General features: G+C 43.1%; 1 non-coding gene across 1 annotated transcript; it reads right to left on the bottom strand.

Moving 5' to 3' along the window:
- Positions 1–17769: 17769 nt before the first annotated feature.
- LOC123622983 lies at positions 17770–17989 on the bottom strand. Its single transcript, XR_006729714.1, has one exon. It is a non-coding gene; the product is annotated as a small nucleolar RNA U3 (small nucleolar RNA).
- Between the last annotated feature and the right edge of the window lie 5397 nt (positions 17990–23386).

The following is a 23386-nucleotide window of genomic DNA, read 5'->3' as shown; positions in this document are numbered from 1 at the left end:
AAATAAATGTAAGCTTCAAATTTGCACAATTTTATTACATATCCTCTAATAAACACCGTGTCCTACACAACGTTAATTCAGAGAATTCTCAGCCCTACAGCTGGCCCCTGCCGGGCCCGAGTGGACTGTTTCAAAAGTGAGTTTCTGTGGCTGTGTTGTTTGAGCTCACTTTGCTTCAGGTGCAATTACAGTCCGAGCCCTGGGGTGCTGCATTCACCAGAGAACAGTAGATTCCAAATAAACAACGATAGCATAGTGCTTAGAGAGGCAAAGAAGCAAAACCTGAGTTATTGCAGTTCTGTCATTCTAAGGGACTGCTTGGAGTTTTCATTCCTGTTTAAAATTCAAAATGATGGAACAGGAGGTAAACTGTAAGATGACTTATTTTAGTTTCGAAAGTGCAAAATTCAGTTCACATCTGAAAAAATGGTACCAAATTTGAATACTATCTTTAAAATTGAAATTTACTTTTATGTTTTAAGTGTTTGTTTTAGAACTAAAGGGAAAATCCAAAACCTTTAATTGTGTCTCGTAGAGGAATTCGTGTTACAAAATGGCACATCAGATGCATGGGAAGGTGTATCGCTCTTAACACGTGAGCACTCCGGGGCCCCGCGGTCCAAGCCAGAGCCACACCCTTACCCAGGTGGCCCACTGCCCCCGGTAGAGCTCTGGCTCCACGGAAGCCTCTGTACTGGGCAGAGAGCCTGGACATTGCTCCCTGGGCTGCCCCAGTCCCCACACCTGCACGCTCCGACTCAGACCCCTTGGGGCATAGGCAGTACTTGCCTACCGGGCAGTGTTTTGCGCCAGTGCATTCAAGGGGAAGTAACTTAAATAAACACTGACCATGGCTAAAATTCCCTGGTGTGAGAACAGGAGGTCAGAGTCCAACAGGACGCACAGTGAAATGCAGTCGGCTGGAAACCCGGTGCAGAGCCTGGTCAGTCCATTTCTGGTTCTCAGCCCCTGCAAAGCCTCCACGAGACCAGAGCCCCTGGAGGACAGAGACCTCATCTTCCTTACACATTGTCGTCCCCCATCGTTCCCAGGGGCACTCCCCCCAGACCACCACGTGTCCCAGTTTCCCCTTTACTGTCCACGTTGCCTCTACCCATCCAGCTCCACAAGCCTGAAATGCTGGTCTTTGGCATCTGCAAGTTAAAACAGTCGCTCTCTCCACGAGGTGGCTTGGGTCTTTCCTTCCTTCCTTCTTTTTCCCGTGGAAACCCCCAGGAAAGCCCTCCTCCTCCTCCAGTCTGGGCTCCCCTAGCTCCTTTCTTGGCTTCCAGACATCCAGTCCAGTCTCTGCTCTGGACCTCCTCCTGCATCTCACTCTCGGTCCGGCACACGCCCACCCCTGGGCTGACTTCCTGACTGAATTAAGTCAAATGAAAAACTCCTTTTTCTGACTCCAGCCAACCCCTCCACTCTCTCCACCCTGCACCTCAGCCCCAGCCAGCTCCACAATGTCACTTCCTCCTCTTTCCCACTCCAGATCCCTCCTGCAAATGTACTTTTGCAGTTCTCCACAAAACTGAACCCAACAAAAGCAAAAGACACTCTGTGGTTCTGTTCTAGACCAGCACACTGCCTGTTTGTATTTGGGGACTTTATGTTTGGTTTTAATGGTTGTCTTCACCCCATGCATGCTCCCCACGGCAGCCGTCACCTGTATCTCTGTTTTGGATTTAAAAGTGATAGGTCTGAGATCTTTCCCACCATACGAATAAGGGAACTGAGGTTTAGAAAGATCGTGTGGCTTCCCCAGGCTGACGAAGAGCTAGGTTTTCAATTGCAATTGGGGCCTTCTGGACTCAAAGGGTTCTTGTCACCACACAGGGATATTCAGTGGCACTCAAGATGACTTTAGCTGGTCCCCAGAAGAACTTTCTGTCAATAGTTCAATTCTTTATTTTAATGTGTATTAGAAAAATTATAAAACCACCATACTCTAGGCTCGAGTTGCCACCTCTTAAGTCAATCCTTTAACAAACCACCTTTCTCAACAGGAAAACAGTCTCATTCACTGCCGCTTCATAAATTCGAAATAGCAGAGAACAAGAATCTGTTTGAGCTCAGTGATTCTATCAACCTGGGCTGCCATGAGAACTACCTGACATTTTTTAAAATGTCAACGACTGGATCCCCGTCCCCTCCCTCGCCTTGGTAAGTAAGATTGGCTGAGAGTGGCGTCCAGGTGGTTTGAAATCGCTCCAGGTGATTCTAATTGAAGTCAGGGTCATGATCCACTGATTTACCTCAGTGCTGTGGAATCACCTGCAGGCGGGGCCTGTGAGGTGCACCTCTAACAAGCTTGCAGGGGATGTTGGTGCTGCCGATCCGATCCAGGGAACACAATTTGATTACCACTGATGTAGATGAACCTGAGGGGACCTCTGCGGGATTCTTCCTCCCAGCAACCTTTCGTGCCTTTGGGGATCCGCACCTCCTCAACTCCCAGGTGTAGGTGATACTCACCTTGCCTCACTATGTCAGGAGCAGGAACAAGACCCAAGTCTGGCCAATCAGCAGAATCTACATCATGGCTCCAGTGAGTAATTTGTTTAGCAATGAGCCTGTAGCTTAATATGATCCAGTGACAGTCAGTGCTGGGACTTCTGCTGAAACCCTTGGGAAGAGGCACCAGCTGGCAAGATATAACCTGGATCTGCTAGAGACCCTCTTGCTTTCGCATGGGAAGGACCTGCCAGAAGATGAGTCATCAAAGGCAGGCGGAAGCGGCTAAGGGACACCAAGTCTGATGACACTCTTTTATTCCCAGGATCCAGCCATGGCTGAATCTAGACCTAAATTTTTCGGTTACATAAGCTACTAAATTTCTTTTCTTGCTTAAACCAGTTTGAGATGGTTTTTGTCACATGCGGTTCAGAGTGTGCTGACCACATGGAACATCAAAGTGCCTCCCCGCCTCGAGGGCGCAATTCCAGCTTCTTCCCTGGGTGCTCTTTCCTTCAGGTCTTCAAAAAGGCCCTAAGAGCTGAGCAACAGAACTCTTAGAGGTCACTTAGTGTCACTGCTTCCCCGTCTATATGGGAAGACAGGGAGCCACCAAGAGGAGAAGACTGGCCCTGAGTCATGCATACAGCAAAGCCGACTGGGATGTCAGTAAACACCCACTGATGACACCCACTGCAGGGACGGGGTCTCACTCCTGCATGAAAAGGGGATTTATTGCCCTTTGCTTATTGTATCAGTTTTTTTTAATTGCAATTAAACAAACACACTTAAAAAAAAAAAAACGGGCAGGCACCGTGGCTCATGCTTGTAATCCTAACACTCTGGGAGGCCTATGTGGGAGGATCACTTGAGGTCAGGAGTTCGAAACCAGCCCGAGCAAGAGCGAGACCCCATCTCTACTAAAAATAGAAAAAATTAGCTGGGCATGGTGGCGCACACCTGTAGTCCCAGCTACTTGGGAGGCTGACACAGGAGGGTCGCTTGAGCCCAGGGGTCTGAGGTTGCTGTGAGCTATGATGATGCCACTGCACTCTGCTGGGGCAACAGAGTGAGACCCTGTCACAAATAATAATAATAAAATAATAAAAAATAATTTTAAAAAAGCCATATAACCCTATAATTTCTGGGATACTATTGCTTAGAACAGTAGTTGTCAAAGTGTGGTCCCCCAACTAACAGCATCTGCATCACCTGAGAAAAGGATAAAATGCAAATTCTCAGCCCCCTCCCCAGACCCTCTGCACCCTGCAAGGGGCAGGCCCAGAAATCTGTCTTTGAAAAAGACCTCCAGGTGATTCTGACACATGCTCAAATTTGAGAGCCACTGACTATGGCTAAGTAAATAAAAATTTGTTTGAAGTCTATTTAACAAAAATCACAAAGTAAATATAGGTGATTTTGTGAATATAGCAAAAATGTTAAAAGTTGTACAGAAATAATTGAATTTGAGGAAGCGCCATCCTATTATAACATTGATGCCTCCAAGAATTGAAAGGTAGGAAGGTCTATTACAGGCAAGGGAGATTAAACTCTCCCCCCGAACATTGCATGAGTCCCTCAGGGCCAGCAAGAGGGGCTTTATCCCTGTTTTGTTTTTCTGCTTAGGGACAGAGGGTTTACATGTTTGACTCTGACTACTTAGCCATCCCTATTTGGAAAACTGTAAAATAGAAGGGTCCTCTCTTTTAGGATGATCCACCTGGATGACTTAGAGACTTTCCCTTTATTATAAACAAAGAAATACGTTCTGGCCCCAACACTTTGAACAGTCACTGCCGGTTATACAAACCCAGCTCACCTTGAGCACACAAGACCCCGTGGCTTCTCCTGCTGTCACGTGAGAAGGGTGGGCCTGAAAGAGCCTGCACAATCACAGAGCATCCATAATGACCTTGAGCACAGATTCTCAAGGAGGACTGGGGACACACGTGGTTTCCTTGATAATGAGAGAGTGGATTTCAGGCGGGGCCCTCCGAATGCTTGAACCCAGCCCTGCCATGGGCCACGGCCCCAGGCAAATCTGATGCATCTGCTCACAAAGCCTTGACCCACATCCATGAAAATCATTGTCGCCACCCTTGGACCCACCTTCTTACTGAATAGGTGAGTGGAATGCTTTGTTAAGACCCCTTTCCTTAAGGGTCCAATAATTTTTTAACCATGTCTATGCGGGATTCACTAGCTAGTGGACTTGCATTTAATAAACGATTATAGCGTGGCACATCTCTGTGTACACCCTCAGTTCCAAATGCAAAATGTTACTCGTGAGCATAAAAGCCCCTAAAGAAGCCTTGGTCATTGGGGAGGGTAGTGTAAAATCCAAAGGTGCTGTCTGGAGATGTCCCCAGCAGCGAAGACACAGTGATGGTCTTGCATCAGAAGACAGCTCAGGTATTGCACAATTGATGTGAAAACAATGAAAATAGCTTTCTGTTTCTTTGTAGTCTATTTCTTTGTGTTGTTGTTATGTTTGCTTTTTTTAAATTGTGGTAAAATACACATAGCATAAAATTTATCATCTGAACCATTCTTAAGTATACAGTTCAGTGGCATTAAGTATAGTCACATATTGTGTAGCCACGACCACCAGCCATCTCCGGAACTCTTTTCATTTTACAAAACTGAGGTTCCACCCATGAAACTCCCCATTTCCCCTCCCCCTAGCCCCTGACAACCACCATTCTACCTTCTATCTCTATGAATTTGACCACAGTCTATTTCTGAGTGCAATATTTGCATGTCGCATTACTGGATAAATCTTAGTAAGAGTAAAAATGTCTCACCCACTCAGCAAGTGAGTTTCGGATCCAGGCATCTCTGGGATACTCAATGTGACAGAAAAGTAGAATTCACAAAATGAGGCCATAGGTGGAAGTTTTCTGTTCCATATTGTGTTCCGTGTTTATTTAGTTTGGTGACCTGGTATAGTGGCTGGCATATTGGATTTAGATTCAGAAGATTTGGGATTGATAAACCAAGACTGTGTTATCTTGAAGAAGCCATCCAATCTCTCTAAAGCTCTTAAACTGGTTCCTATTTTTAAAAAATCAGACAATTTCATGTAAAATCTAAATTTCTGGACTCTCTTGAAAAATTCAAAAATCAAAACAAACACCCGATTTTTTTAAATGGGGAAAAGCTTTGAGCAGGCCCTTTACCAAAGAAGATATACAAGAAGCTATTATTCTAAGTCCAAAGATGTTCAACATCATTAGTCATAAGGGAAATGCAAATTATTATAAAATCATGATAAGATACCACTTGGATACCTATTGGAATAACTAAATCAATAAAACTGACAATACCAAGTGCTGACAAGAACACAGAACCACTGGAACTCCCATACATAAGCAGTCTGGAAGCTCCTTATAAACATGCACTGACCACGTGTCCCAGTTCCCCTCTCCTGGGTATGTACCCTAGAGAAATGAAAAAATTATGTTCACATAGAAACGTGCACACAAATGTTTATAGCAGCTTTACTCATAATCACCTGGAAACAATACAAATGTTCCTCAACAGGTGAACAGAGAGCTCCCGGTCACCCATGCCATGGAAAACTACTTGGCAATAAAAAAAAGAACGAACTACAGATATGAGCAACAGCGTAAGTGAATCTCAAATCCCTCATGCAAAGAAAAAGAAACCCAGATTCAAAAGACTGCACGTTGTGCGATTCCTTTTACATGGCACAGTGGAAAAGGCTACACTGCAGGTCAGTGGGCTCCAGGGGCTGGAGTAGGGAGGAGTTTACTTGAAATGGGCACGAGGGAGTTTTGTGGGGTGAGAAAACTGCACCGTGTCTTGATTTTGGTGGTGGTTACATGACTACTGTAGCGGTTTGTCAAAAATTCACATAACTGCACACTAAAAAGAGTGAATTGTGCTGTAGATAAATTACATCTCAATAAACTTGACCCACCCTCCTCCCAAAATAAAAAAGATCTGGCCCCCCTGGGCGCATCTTCCTGCACAGTCACAACTGACTGAGCAGGACACAGCTGGACCTTTAGGCACCGGGAGCTCCCCTTGCTCAGCTCAGGTTCCTGCAAACACAGTTCCTGAGGTCGGGACTTGGGTGCAGGCAGTTTACGTGTTGGGGATCCCAGGAAGCAGGAGTGCAGGAATGCAACGGCGGGAACAGGGCTAGTAAAATGTGCGTTAGTAATTTGGTTCATCCAGATCAGACTTAATCCCCTTGGGCATTGCCAAATAGAACCAGCCCCCATGTTGCCCATTCGTGGGACAGAAGGGTGCCACACTTACCTGCCTCACACTTCTCATTGTTTGAGTCACTCTGCACGCTGTGAACAACCCCGCAGCTGTGCTGGGTTAAGGAAAGCTCCCACAGTTTGGGGGAAAGCTCTGCTTTGCAAAAGTGAGGCATTGTGGCAGTAAGTAGGATCTGAGTATGGCAGGGGTGGCTGAGATCGGAGGTGGGCGCTGGGGATGACACAGGCCCACTCAGGCCCCCAGGCCAGCCCACATAGGGTTACGAGCTCGTCACTGCTGCTAGATGTGATGAAGCGATTGTTCATAAGATGATTTATAAACAACAGGGAAGGCGAGGGAGAGAGGTGGAATTGAGGGTGTGGGAGACATGAGTCCAAAAATTAGCGAACCTGGTTTCAATTTCCAGTTCTTCCAACAAGTTCTAAGATCTTGAGCAAATCATGTCACCATAATAGGCCTCAGTTTTCTCATGGGTAAAATGAAGCCAGATAGAATTAGGTAAGCTCTAGCAAGGTGCATGCCTGTAGTCCCAGCTACTCTGGAGGCTGAGGCAGGAGGATCCATTGAGCCCAGGAGTTCGAATCCAGCCTGAGCAACATAGTGAGACCTGGTCTCTAAAACCAATAAAAAGTAAATAAAGAATTAGGTCGGCTCTCCAGTCCCTCTCATCTCTAACAAGCTATCATCCTGTCACATCTCACATCACTGAAGAGTGCAAGGCAGTCACTGGAGAAAGCTATGTGTTTGGTCTGCCGCTGGAATTGTTCAAACATGTCAAGGCTTAGAACACATGCTTTTGAATATCTTCAATGGTGAAGAGCTCCTAAACTCCTGAATTTGGAGGATGGATTTGCTTTTGATTTATGTTCATGAATCAGACAGGGGACAACCTGGAAAGAGCTTGGTCCAAAACCAGGCATAAAGCTCCGCTTCCAAAACGTGTTGTGCATCAGGATTACCCAGGCGCTTGTTACAAAGCAGACGTGCAACGGGCCAGGATTGAGAGACATTCTACAAAATTACTGACCAGTACTCTTCAAAACTGCCAAAGTCATGAAAGACAAAGAAAGACTGAGGACATCACAGACTGGAGCATGCTACAGAGACAGGACCATGAACGCATTGTGGGATCCTGGATTAGACCCTGGAACAGAGAAAAGACACAGTGGAAAAGCTGGGAAAATCCAAGCAGAGCCTGTAGTCCAGTCACTAGAGTTGCACCCATGCTAAGTTCCTGGTTTTGACCATTGTACTATGATTATATAAAATGTTAACACTGGGGTGAGCTGGGTGAAGGGTAAACAGAACTCCCTGTACTGTTTTTACAACTCCTCTGTACATCTGAAATTACTGCAAGATAAAAACGTTTATGGAAAAGAAAGAAAGATTGCTGCAACCACTGTTACAATTACTACTAAACACTAGCATTCACTGCCCACTTACAGTCTATTAGGAAAAAGAGGAGAGATGAGGTTCCCCTACTCTGCCCCAGTGCTGTTGAATCAAATTCCCTGGATCTGGGGCTCCAGACCTTCCTTTTCACAATTTCTCCAGGTGATTTTAACACAAATTAAAGTTACAGAGTGCAAGCAGTATAATAATAAGAACAGGGTGTGTGTGTGTGAGAGAGAGAGAGAGAGAGAGAGAGAGAATGCCTGAGAGAATGGGAGATCCAAGAAAAGACGGGGCAAATGCCAACATCAGTGAGATTAATTGGTGGGTACATGGTTATCTGTCATTTTCTGTTTGAGTAAAATATGAAATACCTTTTTAAATTAATAAATTTTCTGAACTGATTCAGCTTCCCCACTCGTCCAGCCTTCGACTCATCTTGCACACTCAAGCTTGAGGCCTAAGAAAGACTTCAGGAAGTTGTTTTCACAGGAAGAAAGGGTAGAAAGTTAAGGGCAGAATTGAATCTCGCCATATTTCATGAGTCAAGACTAAGAAGAATCAACAAAGTAAAAATAAAGACAGAAAGAAAGAATACAGAGGTAAGAAACAAAGGATGAGGAAGTCAAACCAGCCTCCACTGAACTGAGAAAGACTGGTTTTCTTTTGGGGTCAAAAACATGGTGTTTTGTGTGGATATTTGTATGGGTCTACCCAAAGTTTCTGATTCTTTAAGGCAGATAGATGACTCTTTTGTGGCTTGATACCTTGTGCCTAATGTCAAAAGCTGTCATAATTTACACCAGCTTTGGGCTCTGAGGGCCAGGGGTGAGTGACCCAGGAGGGGACTGTTGTCACAATTTGTTTCTCTCTGTATTGGCAGTCATTTCCAATGAGGGGCCTAAAGGAACAGGACCAAGGCTCCTGAAAACTCAAATGTTATCTTCTTTTACTCTCCCTCTGTACCCATGGGGAGGGCCAAACATTTCACATTGCCATCCTTCCAGCAAGCTGGTTCACTCTGAATATGTCAGCTCAAGGTCAAAATCACTTCTGAGTCCTCAAGGACTCAGGCCCACAAGGTCCTTCCTCTAAGAGTAAGACATCCTGAGGAGACAGAAAAGACCACCAGGCCTCCCCCCCAAGCACAAATCTGGCTCCTAGACCACCTACTCTGTGGCCCAGCCCCGCCTGTGCTGGACCAATGCCAGGGCATCGGAACAAGTCCGCCTTGAAGGACAAGAGGCTGAACAGTACCACGGAGCAAACATGCTGCTAGGCTCCTGGCATCCGCTTCCTGTGAAAATTACTAGGATATTTGCATCAAAATCACAACAGCATTTAGCCTGAGAGAGGAGGCAGGGAAAACAAATATGATGGTTCAATTGTATTTTATTCTGTGCTTCTTACATTTTAGAAACAGAGAAAGTGATAAGGGAAAGAAGAAGCCCTTCTACATGCAGCTTAAACTTTAAAGATGATATTATTCAAGAAACAGCCTTACTAGGGGAAAAAAATAAGGGTAAAACCATGCCAGATGAACTTAACGTGAATGGGATGCTTTTATGGAATCACCAACGTGTCCATTGTTCAGCCTGAATTGCCCATATTTTTGCATTCACAGCAGACAATGGTTCTTGTGACATTCTGGCATACATTATAGTGGGGGGAAAAAACCCAACCTGCTTTATTCGTTCCATTTTCTGCTTTTAGAAGTAATGGAAATGTTAACATGCTTAACATCCGTGGCCTCTCTTCCAGCCTCGCTTCACTGTTCGTAGTTATCGTGAGTCTTGCTGAGGGGACACTGTGCTTCCAGACAAGAGGTGGTGCATGCTAATGCGGGCCCGTTGCATATCCTTCACCGTGCAAACTCTCCCGTGCATTCTTTTAAAGACTTTCACAGCATATAGTCTCCATTATGATTAAAATGATCTCGACTGTCCTTCAGAAAAGAATGGGAGGCTTTTGACTACATGAACCAGTTCAAGGAAAATCCCGCAGGAGTCCAGGACACGAAGATCGCATTGTTGAACCCCTTTTAGAAGCATTCAGTTCCACCTGGTTTTATAGCTGGCTGGCTCCCCTTGCTGGATGGGTTTCTCTTGTATTAATTGATAGCACTATAAGTGTTTAATTTAAGGTTCACACCTCAGGTGGAAGCCATATAAATAAACCATTTCAGCTTAATGGGAGGACGAGGCAGCAAAAATATTCTTACTTTTTTTTTAAACCCTGTGCTAGAATAACCATTCCATCTCAGTTGCTGGCTTTTCTAAAGAGCTGTACTTAAGTTTCTTTTTTAAAATAAGTACTCAAACTCTAAATTTTTTTTTATTTCAAAATATTACAGGGGTGCAAATGTTTATGGTTACATGTATCAATTTTGTTTTGCCTGAGTCATGGTTGTAAGTGTGCCCATCACCCAGATAGTGTTCATTGTACCTGTTAGGTAGGTTTTCACCCATCCCACCCTCCTCCCTGCCCCCTGCTTGATTTCCACTGAATCTGCCTTCCCTCTATGCACATGTGTGCTCATTGGTTAGTTCCAGTTTAATAGTGAGTACAGGTGGTGTTTGTTTTTCCATTCTTGAGATATTTTACTTAGGATAATGGTCTCCAGTTCCATCTAAACTGTTGCAAAAAGTCTTAATTCATCCTTCTTCATGGCTGAGTAGTATTCCATAGTATACATGTACCAAAGAAAAGGAGGAATTTCACCTGAGAATAGATATTTCCCCATCTGGTTAGCCTTTGTGCCTGTTTTTGCTATTTCTATACTGTTCCAAACCCTGCCACCACCCCAGAAAAGGGGAGACAACCCATTATACAGAGAAACAACAGAGGTTTGCCTTCTGATAAGGCTCAGAGGAAGCACAAGGACACATCTCAGCCCAGCAAGGCCTCCAAGGATGAGTTAGGAGAGTGCTGGGTTCCTCAGGGACCCAGAGGGAAGGGACGTGGAGGATAGTGAAGAAGGGCCAGTGAAGCCCGATGCTGCCATGTGGAGGGCAGGTGGCTCGACTCCATGAGATCCCCCAGGACGTGTCCTGTCTTAGGTTGGGCACAATACAGGCACATCCACGAACTCAGAAGCCTCACAGGCCTCAAAGGGGCCTTAAGAGTAAACAGAAATATTATTCAGCCTTAAAAAGAATGGAAATTCTGGCACATGCTACAACAATGGATGAACCTTGAACATATTGTGCTAAGTGAAATAAGCCAGTTATAAGGGAACACTATGAGATTCCACTTATATGAGTTGTCTAGAGTCGTCAAATTAATAGAGACAGAAAGTAGAATGGAGTTTGCAAGGGTCTGAGTGGACTGGGAATGGGGAGTTATTGTTTCATGGGTACAGAGTTTCAGTTTTGGAGAATGGATGGTGGTGATGGTCGCACGACAGTATGAATGTGCTTAGTGCCACTGCACTGTCCACTTAGTAATGGTTAAGGTGGTAAAATTTCTGTTATCTGTACTCTACCACACACAAAAAAAAATTTTTAAAGAGAAGGGTAGCCAGCCATTAAAAGGTATTTTCACCAGCGCTTACCAGGGCATTTGAATTTCAAGTGTGATCATCTATTATTTGGGGTAGTCCACAGTTCCAACCTCAGAGGTCACCCTGACTTTTAAAAACAGCCAGAGCTTAGCAAATACCACCTCTGGGTCTCCCTTGGCCCCCTCTGGCCCTTCTCCCAGCCCCCTGGAGGCCGCGTGCCCTGGGCTTCCCTGCAGGGTTTTGTCCACACACACCAAAGCCCAAGCCTTCCTTCCTTTCAGTTCATGAGAATTATCATCCATCAAAAGACAAAAGAGATGGGACAATATTCTTTTTTGTTTGTTTTTGCTGTGGGAGCTCTATACAAATCACTAGTTTTATATGATTATAATAATAAAATACATTAAGCATATTTTTAAAAATCCATTTAGAATAAAATAAATTAAAATAATAAACCAGACTGGCACAAAAACTTCAAATGATGTCCCATGTTCTCAAAGAAAAACCATCACTCCTCATAAGCCATGGTGGAGTAAGCCTTTCTGGAAAACAATTTGGTTAACACACATAAAGAAGTCTTAGAAATCTGCAAACACTTTAACTGAATAACTTTACAGGAATAACTTGTAGGAACTTTCAGTGAGAAAATGATCACTGGTTTTATGTCTCTACCACAAAGCACAGTACCTAGCACATAGTAGGTACTCAATAAGTGTTTTCACAATGGATATTATTTACAAATAAAGGTATATATATAATTTACAACTTCTAACAGCTGTTGCAGAAGCTGTGTTGGAAGTTGAAAATGGTTTGCAAAGGAGGCACATCTACTATCTTTACTGTTATAGCAATTATTATTTATCCAAAGAAAAGCATCTGCATAATGCATCACAGTTTTTGAGGCAGTTTCATGTACATCAGCGCCTTTGCCCCTCACAGCAACAATGAGGATATTACCATCCCATTTTATAGACGGGGAAACTAAGGCCTCGGAGAAATTGACTTGTGAAAGAAAGTTGAAACTGAAGAGTCCTACAAATGACTTGTTCTTTCAGTCCAAGCTTCCCAGCTTCCTGACAGCCTGGGCGGTAGGTTTCCCCCACCTCTTTCTAAATCAAACCAGTGAGCAACTGATTTCCATTTGCAAGACCCCCGCCATTGTCTCTTCTGATGTGAGATACAGGCGTCTGGCTCCCTTGAGCCCTGTAGCTGTAGATGTGCTTCTGTTCCTCTCTGTGGCACGAGTTACTCCACTTACTATTCCTCATACTTAATTTGAGAATATTTGTTCAATTTGAGTATGTTTTTGACCTGCCAGGTATCTGTGAAACAAAATAACTCCTACTGATAGCTTCTTATCAAGAGTAATTTAAAACATCCATCATCTACTGCTGAATGTCAAAATAAAGGTTGAGAGAAATTCCTGTTTCCCTAAATATGTTTTCTTTTCACTCTTGTCAGCATCGTTGTCAATCCTGAAATTATAGTGTGCCATGGAAGACCTCAGAAATTGAGGCTTCAGAAATTGTTACAATGAGAACATACAAATCAGCCTGTGGTTCCCAGAGGCCCTGGGCAAAATCGCCCCGGCCAAGCAGCCAGGTTCTGCCTATGCCGGGCAGCTCTGCAGGCTTCAGGGGGCTCATCAGGATCCGAGAACAAAATGAGCACCCTGGAGAGCAACTGTCCCTCCTTGCGATCGTGGTTAGAAGTTCAGCACGAAATTCGTCATTCCTGAGCTTTGTCTGCACACAGACTGCTCTACCACCCTCCTGACCACGACGAAGCAGAACGAGGAGAAAAGGACAAATATATTATATATTAATAACCCCACTATTTAGACAGTCCCGTTATTTTCATCGTGTGGAAGCTGGAGAGTGTGTCTTTTCAGTCCTTTCTCTCCCCAAGTCAGCTTCTCGGTGTATCTGGATGTGGCTGCCAACAGAGACCCAGCAAGAGAGGGAAGCTGGGGGGAGAGGCGTACGCATTCAGCCTCCAGCCGTAAAAGGGCCCTTCTATAAAAGCTGTGTTGCTATCTCAGACACCTGGAAGAAAAGTCAAGTGTTCCTATGTTCCAGCAGAAGCTCTCCCATTTTCCATTCCCGATGTCCATCCCTGGAACAGTCTGGAATTGTCTTAAGAGAGGAAAGGAATCCAATTATTTTAGAAAATCAACAAATATATATTAAGCACAAGCAAAATCCAAGGCATGGTATGCGTGCATGCAAAATCTCCTCTGTATGTAAGGGATTTATCACTGGAGAGGGAATTGTTGGGAGCAGGACCTGGGAAGGGGATGGTAGGCCTGGGCTGGCAGTTCAGAGGAGCTTTCCCTGCCGTGAGGGTGGAGACCCATTTCCAGCTTGTGACTGGGAGACAGCGGTGTGTGGAGGGTGGGCATTGTATGGATGTGCACCCCTTTAAGAAGGTTTTGATGACTAACTGTAGGAAACACGTTAACTCACTAAGCCAGCCCACCCCCATACCTGCCTCTCCCCAGCCACTTTGCCACAGGCCAATGAGATGTCTTCTAGGTGAGACTTCCAGAAGAGCTTGGCATTCCTGATGAATACACAGGCCCAGCTGGTACATTTCTTTGCCATTTAATGTGTCCCCCTTTCTCCCTGCCTGGAAAGCAATTGTGAGACCATTTAGTAACCACAAGGCAGTAAGAATGAGCTCATATTCCAAAGCTCTAGAGGTGGTGGAATTGAAACATAGAAGTGTCCTCCACCCAACCTTGACTACCTGCTCAAGACTTCTTGTTACGCGGAAGAAAAACTCCTATTAACATCTTCCCCAGCAGTCAGGTGAATTCACTGCTAACAGAGATTCCAACACACTTCAAGTTAAGCAACCAACAGACATAGAAGAAGGAAGTCACTGAAAAACATTTCCATTGTCTTAATCTTAAGGTGACATCAACAAGAATATTACCTATCTCTTCAGTTAACAGAAACTTCTGACCAAAGGAAGAGGATTTGCAAATTCTCGGGGCAAAAACAGATGAAATGGTTAGCAACTGAAAGATTTTGATTTTATGATTGGCAGGTGGTATTTAAAGCATTGAGCTCAGTTGGTACCTACACTGTAATGTAGCTGAGATAAATGGTGCCAAGTAAGTCCTCTGGTCAATGTGGGATGGCTCACTAACTGAACTGCTCTAACCAGCCTACACAGGCCGCATTAGAGCTGTCCTAAAGTGGGAACCTGATCTTCTCCAGATATTGCTCACTTCCCTCTTTCAAAAGGTCTCCAATTTTCCTCTCACTGAGAGGCAAGGCCACCCCAAGCTAAAGGCGCAGAAGTAGACCAGGGCTGTGAACTGTGTACTCTGTGATGAGAGCTCCGAAGGAGAACACTATAGTTTTTTCCCTTGATCAAGTTCTTTCTCATTTTTTAATTTTTAATTGTTGTTAAAAATATAAACTTTAGTTTTAACCATTTTTACGTGCACAATTCATAGTGTTAAGTGTATCTACATCATTGTGCAATAGATCTGCAGAATTCTTTCATCTTGCAAAACTGAAACTCTTTACCAATTGAACAACGACTCCTCATTGCCCTTCATCCCAGCCCCTGGCAACCTCCATCCTACGTTCTGTTTTCATGAATTTGACTACTCTAGGTGTCTCATATATGTGGAATCACATAAGATTTGTCTTTTTGTGACTGGTATAAATATATCATAATTTAGTATAATGTCCTCAAGTTTCATCTATGTTGTAGCATGTGACAGAATTTCTTTCATTTTAAGGCTGAATCGTATTCCATTGTATGTATACCTCACATTTTCCTTATCCATTCATTCACATGGAGCTTGGGTTGCTTCCTTGATCAAGTTTTTTTTTTTTTTCTTTTATCTTTCAACCACCAACCCTGCCTGAAAATATCATTCAGAGGTCCTTCACTTCTACTTGAGCATAATCATTCAAAAGTAAAATGCCCGGACATTTGGGTGAGTTCAGGATGATATTTTAGCCATCACAGGCCAAAAACATGATGTACATAGAGGCAAAAACATCATGAATGGCAGCTATGAGAATTCTGAATAAATCATCCACAGACCACGAGGAAATAAATGCAACATTTCAGGATGGCATTTGAAACAATCCCTAGACTATTCTCTGCCCCTATTCCATGAGGTTTAAATCCATGCTTTGCTATGGATGGTAGGTTAACAAAAAAAAAAAAAAAGAAAGAAAGAAAACATGATGGCTATAATATCCTGCAGCTCCTCCCATCAAAAGGTGAAGTCTGGCCAGGCACAGTGGCTCATACCTGTAATCCTAGCACTCTGGGGGGCCAAGGCGGGCGGATCATTTGAGCTCAGGAGTTCAAGACCAGCCTGAGCAAGAGCGAGACCCCCTCTCTACTAAAAATAGAAAGAAATTATCTGGACAACTAAAAATATATATAGAAAAAATTATCTGGGCATGGCTGCACATGCCTATAGTCCTAGCTACTCAGGAGGCTGAGGCAGGAGGATTGCTTGAGCCCAGGAGTTTGAGGTTGCTGTGAACTAGGCTGATGCCATGGCACTCTAGCCCGGGCAACAGAGTGAGATTCTGTCTCAAAAAAACAAAAAAGGTGAAGTCTATTTCTCCATCCCTTAAGTCGGGCTGGCTTTGATCAACAAAATGTGGCATGTATCAGAGCTTAGGCCTCAAGAGAACTTACAGCTTCCACCCTTGCCTTCTTGGAACACCTTTGGAATGCTGCCAGAAATGGCCATATAAGGAAGTGGGTGGAACCTCCTGGAAAGTGAGAGCCATGTGGTGGAGGGCGCCCCTGATGACAGTCAGGTCTGAGTCCTGGCTACATGAGCGAGGCCACCCAGACCAACCAATTTCGAGCTGAATCCAGCTGCATGAGAGAGCCCCAGAGAAACTGGCAAGGCAACCCGCAGCCAACCCGCACTATCATGAGAAATCATAAGTCATTGTTGTCTGTAAGTCACTATGTTTTGGGGTGGTTTTTTAAAAAGCAATAGTTAATTGATACTCTCTGTAGACACTAAGTTATCTCAGTGCACATATTATATTTTTAAGTAAAGCTTGTTTGTTGAACAAACAATGATATATGGGTTTTTTTTATAAAAAAAAAAGGACAAAAAGAGAAAGAAAACTCTAATTCTACCAAGAACTATTAACCAATGTTAATATTTTATCATTAATATTCCTTTTTTCCATATATAATTCATTGTTTACTTTGGTTGAGATGCATAAGCCACACAAGAAAATTGTTCTTTAGTAACTAACGTATCTGCTTGGTGCAGTTTGTTCAATCCACCAGTATTTATTGAGTGTATGCTAGTTTAAGATGAAAATGTACCGGTTACGAACTTTGAGATCAGACAAACCTGGATCTGTTGATTCATGCACTTACCAGAACTTGAGTGACTTACCTTGCTGGGTCTCTCTCTCCTCACCTGTAAAAAGGTAATAGTATCACCTGACTTGCAGGATTGCACGGAAACCACAAATGTGGTCACGTGGGGAAAGCGTGGCGCTGAGCACCTGGAACAGAGCAGCATGTGGTAAAGAATACCTTTCGCCACACAGAGAGTCCTTCAGGGGGGAAAGTCAGCCAAGGCAATTACACGAGAGGCTCTGAATCAAATGACCGCCCAGCCCTGAGCTGAATTCTTACAGTAACAGGGAATTTACTGCCCACAAGGCGTCTCAGGACAGCTATTTCTGTTCAGAAGTTTTTGCTAATACAAAGCTAAAATACATCCTGCTCAAATTTTCAACTATTTATCATCATCATTTCAACCCTTAAATCTAAACAAAGCATGGGTGTCGTAAATCCTCTCCCACGTGGGAGCCCTCCCAACGCTTTCCCATAGAGCTTCCTGGGATGACGGAAAAGATCTGCATCTGCATCCAACGCAATTGCCACTAGGCGCATGTGGCTACTGAGCATTTGAAATGGAACTACTGCAACTAAGGAACAGAATTTTCTATTTTCTTTAATTTTAATTGACTTTAATGTAAATAGTCTCATGTGGCTAGTGGCTTTTGTATTAGTCAGCACAGTTTTGGATCTTAAAAAAAAAAATAGGAGCAAGTGTCTCCTCTCTTTTCTTCACCAAGAAGAACATCCTCTGTTCGTTTATTTATTTATCTATTTATTTGTCTATTTATTTAATAATGGAAACCACTCGGACAGCATGCTCTCCCTCTCGCTACCCCAAGGGAGAGAAGAAATGGCAAATGGCAGTTGCAGTGAAGTCACACCAAGAACTGGCTTCACACTCAGGAAAGAATGTGGTGCCTCCTCCTCTTAGCTTCTGGTGCTCTCCATGTTCGGAGAAAGTTCTCTAGTGACAAACTATAGAAATGATGTATGGAACTATAGAAATGAAAGTATAGTCCATATATATATATACACATATGTATATATAATATATTTGAAACAGAGTCTCACCTTGTTGTCCAGGTGAGAGTACAGTGGTGTCATCATAGCTCACTGCAGCCTCAAATTCCTGGACTCAAGCGATCCTCCTAACACAGCCTCCCGAGTAGCTGGGACCACAGGTGCGAACTACCACACCTGGATACCTCCGTCTCTTTACACACCATTTATATGTGATCATCTGAGTCCTCCATGTCTCAGTTCTATCCCCAGGCATTCACTTAAGGGAAATGTAGCATCAGAACTGAACCCCTCTGGAGCTATCCAAAGTAGGAATACAAAATACTGAGTGAGAGAGACATAGCAGCGTGCCCAGGGCTGGCGTTGCATCGTTCATTTCTGTATTCCCAACATCTGCCCAGGAGGTGTCCCATTAGTAATTGATGGATACATTTTCTCAGCAGGGTGGAATACAGTAGAACTCTCACTTCCTTTGTTCCAGATATGAATTTCCATAAATGGAATCTAAGAACACATTGTCTTTTTAAATTTAATTTGGAGGGGGAAGCATGTTAACTTATGTTGACCTTACTGTCAGCTAAAGCCCCATTTCCACATGTCATCTCTACTATGCACTTGTGCTGCTGGTTTGTAACCATGCAGAAGCAAATCTTTACATTTAACTCCGAATATCTTTTTCTTTGTTGTCCCGGTCATGAAGACCTTTGGGAATTCTGATTTCTACAGCTATCACAAGCTTCTCTGGGCGTCTGTACCCACTGGAAGTGGCTCCCTCTCTGGCTGGACAATTCACGACTTGACAGTGGACAGATGTCCCTCTGGGAGGACGATTTGGAAAACGAAACTGCTCTGGGAGGGAGCTGCTCTGCAGGTTTGCTGGGTGTATCCTATGTCTGTGAGAAGAAAAAGTGATCCCCACTCTGAGTGGACCCCTAGGACCCAAAGAGCTCAGCTTGGGGATGGGCACAGGGCTGGATCCCATCCTTCCCTGCAGTGTCCTGCTGTTCCAACTGATCTGATAGTCCACTTGGTACAGCCTGTGCATGGCTTACTATGCTTCCTCTTAATAATTTTCCAACTTTAAGATGGGTTTATCAGGATGTAGCTCCATTGTAAGTCGACGAGTGTCTGTATATCACTCATTAATTTAACAACCATATCTTCTCTAACAGCCCTACGCAAACCCTCTGAGGGTAAGGACCAGGGTTTTTTAAAGATTTCAATCATCCTTAGACCAATGCTTTTGTAAAATACAATAAAAATAAATTATCAGAAAAATAAAATAAAAAAGACAAACAAAATCCAAGCCCACACCTTATTTTTAGATTAATCAGACAGAAAAGTACATTTCAACAAATACCATCAAAACAAGCATAATGAGAAAAAAATAAAAGAATTATAAAACTGGACATGTTATTTTGAAGATGTATATAGGCAATTATAAAATTGCAATTACACTCACAATGTTTTGCTGCTCAGCAGTCAAACTTGAGGGACAATTCATCTGGGCTACACCTTCTTTGACACTTCTCCCATTGGGAAGTGGGATTGTGTCCCCTCCCCCTGAATCTGGACAGGCCCTGTGACCACATTGACCAGTGGAATGTGGGAAAAGTCACACTTCACCAGTTTCTGGGCCTGCATCTCAAAAAACTGGAAATTTCTACTTTTGTTTCTTGGAGCACTCACTCTGGGACCCCTAAGTCACCATGTAGAAAGTCTAGCTTCCTTATTGGAGCCACCACAAAGAAAGACCCTGATTCTATTAATATCTGGGGTGGACACCAGTCTTCCTTCCATCCCCTCCAAGGCACCAGGCATTTAAGCGAAAATGTCTTGGACTCTCCAAGTGATCCCATGATAGTACCCAGTGATCCCAGACAATGCCTGATAAAACAGAAAGATTGCCTGGCTAAGCTATGCCTGAATTCCTAACATAACAAATCATGAGACATAATAAGATAGTTGTTTTATTATAAGCCATTAAGTTTTGGGGGTAGCTTGTTATATAGCAATAGATAACCAAAACAAGAACAAAACAAAATATGTAAGGTTTTTAATACAATGAATGAGCTTCTTCTTGCTTGCTAACATATATGACCCAGATTGCATTGACAACAGTTCTACTCACAGGGCATAAGATATAGCTAAGCTGTTTCTAGTCTGGCTTTAGTGACATTCACAGTAGAGAAACCAGTCCACAAAGGTACATTTTTAGAATTGAAGAGAAGAACTTTAAATTTCAATAAATTCACAATGTTCACTTTAAATTTTTATCAAAAAAGAAGTAAGTGAAGCTGTGTTTTGAAATTTTATTTTCAACCCTTTATCAGAAGCCACTTATAAAACTTTATCCTGTAAAGTTACAGGATATTGCAAAAGCAATGGGATGTTCCTTCCATGATTAGATAATAAAAGATTGTGACTCTATCTCATAGCTGATTCTTTTCCTTTTGGGTGTCAATGAAGCAAATTGCCATGTTGGGGAGGCCCACATAGTAAGGAACTGAGGGTGGCCTCTGGCCAATAGCCAGCCAAGAACTAGGACCCTCAGTCTAACAATCCAAAAGGAACTGAATTCTACCAACACCCACATGCCAGGAAGTGGATCTTCACGAGTTGAGCCTTCAGATGAGACCCCAGCCCTGTTTCTCACAAGTCTGAATCAATGAGACTTGATTGATTCATTGATTCAGACTTGTGAGAAACCCTAGAGTATGGGATGCAGCTGGGCCATGCCTGAATCCCTTACCTTCCAAAACTCTGAGGGGATAAATATGTGTTATCAGAGGGTGCTAAGTTTGTGTGATTGGTTATGCAGCAATGGATAACGAATATAGATTTTGATACCCGGAAGTGGGGCGCTACCATAACAAATAATTTAAATGTGGGAGGGGCTCTGGAAGTAGACAGTGAGCAGAAACTGGAAGGATTTTGAGTAGCATGGTAGAAAAAGCCTAAACAGTCTGGTTAATAGAAATCCAGGCTTTGAGGACACGACATGCAGGTAAGGGATTAAAAGGGAGTATGGAACATGTTCTTTGAAGCTGGAGGCATGGGGTCCTTGACATGCAGTGACAGAAAATGTGGCAAAGTTGTCATCTGCAGTTATCTAGAAAGCACATATAGCTGATGAACTTAGTTATCTAAAGAGATTTCCAAGAAAAGGGTTGAAGGTATCACCTAGTCTCTTCATGCTACTTACAGTAAAATGGGAGAGGAGAGAGATAAATTGAGAGAAGAATGTTATCAAAATACACTTTATTTTTGTCTCCCACTGACCCTGTAAACTTTATTCAGTGGGGGAAATCCTTCCTTGCCATGGATGGAAACTTAGCCAGATTTTTAAACCACAGAGTCTCAATGTCATAAATCAGCATGTCCAGTCCAAGATATTTATCTAAAGGTTTCACTTAGTTAATAATAAGGCTTCTACCCACCTTTCTGTTGCTTCATCTGCCTCCCTTCAGGGAAGGGTGTGGGTGGCCCTGCTCTCTCTACCTTGCTGTACTCACCTTCTTCTCCTCTTCCTGGTTGCTGTTTTAGAGCCGTCCTTCTCCCTTGAAGCCCACTGCGTGAGTGTGCTCAGGGTGCGTGGAAGAGGAAAGGCACTTATCTAGTCGCTTCTGCCCTTGGTCTAGCATACATGAATTGGACGTTCTCTTTTGAGCACTTCTTTGAGTCCTTTGGAGATTCTGTCTGCTTTGGGGGCTCCAATCACTCTCTCCTGCAGTTCTCTTGGCTCAGGCAAATGCATCTCTACCCTAGGCTTCCCCTTGAATTGTTTCTCTCAGCTCCTCAGAATCCAGAGGTGGAGTTAGGTGGCTTTTGCATGCAGCTAATGAAGCTTAAGTCTCAGGGCCCCTCACTGACACAGAACATTAAAATTTATTAAATGACTTTTGACAACTCTTGAGTTTCTAGTATAATTTTTCTTCAGTGCTGTATTAATAGGATGAATTACATGAGTAGGTTTCCTATTGCTCTCCATAAAGTGGGATTGTCCCATAACTTAGCATTTTTAAATTAAGCCAGTGATAGTTTGTCTATATCACTGGTTATTTCAAAGAACAAGTTCTGTGTTTATTTTTCCATATGATTGGTTTTCTGTTTTCTGATTCACCTTATTTCTTTTTTTTTTTTTTTTTTGGCGGTGGGGACAGAGTCTCACTCTGTTGCCCAGGCTAGAGTGCCATGGCGTCAGCCTAGCTTACAGCAACCTCAAACTCCTGAGCTCAAGCAATCCTCCTGCCTCAGCCTCCCGAGTAGCTGAGACTACAGGCGTGTGCCACCATGCCCGGCTAATTTTTTCTATATATTTTTAGTTGTTCAGCTAATTTCTTTCTATTTTTTAGTAGAGACGGGGTCTCGCTCTTGCTCAGGCTGGACGCAAACAATCCACCCACCTTGGCCTCCCAGAGTGCTAGGATTACAGGCGTGAGCCACTGCACCGGCCTGATTCACCTTATTTCTGATTTTTTATCTCCATTAATCCCACCCTTCTGCTTTATTTAGATGTTTTGTTGATGTGCTTAACTTCTTGAATAGAATACTCTATTTATTTATTTTCATTCTTTCTTGTTCGATAATGAAAGTGTTTACTTTCTTTCTGGAATTTATTTATGGAAGTTTTCTTTGTAGCTTAAGATCTGGTCCATTTTTTACTGTTACATGAGTGTCTGAATAAAAGTATAGAGATTTTGACATAGATGTATAATGTGCCTGATCTATCATATGTAAAATCGATTTGTCTTATTAATTATCAATGTTTTTACTTTTTATTTTGAAGAAATTCAAAATGACAGAAAAATTACAAGAATAGTATAAATGAACTGCCATATACCCTTTACAGGTACTTATACTTTGCTATTCATGTGTGTGTGTGTGTGTGTGTGTGTGTACATGTGTATGTGTGTAACTGTATGTACATATATGTGTGTGTATGTGTGTGTATATATGTATATGTGGGTGTATGTATGTATATGTGCAGATGTGGAGGTGTGTGTGTGGATGTGTGTGGATGTGTATGAACGTGTGTTTATGTGTGTGTGTATGAGTCTGAGTGAACCATTTGAGAGTAAGTTGCAGATATAATGACTCTTCTCCCTTAGATTCTTCACCATATGTCTCCTAAGAACAAGAACTATATCTATAAACCACAGGCAAATATTTAATTCAGGAAATTGAATTAATAATACTGTTGTATAATATCAAATATATCTAATATTATCTCTATTCACATTTCAGTTTTCCCAACACTCTCCTTCAAAGCAATATTTTTCTCAATCCCACATCCAATCCAGGATCCTTATTTTTTGTTCTGCTTGATCTATTCATATAGGGGGATTTGGCAGAGCTATTCTATATCATTGTGTTTTGTGCATTTCCCTTTGCATT

Source organism: Lemur catta, chromosome 17 (assembly GCF_020740605.2).
Source record: "Lemur catta isolate mLemCat1 chromosome 17, mLemCat1.pri, whole genome shotgun sequence".
Lineage (NCBI taxonomy): Eukaryota > Metazoa > Chordata > Mammalia > Primates > Lemuridae > Lemur > Lemur catta.
This window is presented reverse-complemented; position numbering and strand designations above follow the sequence as displayed.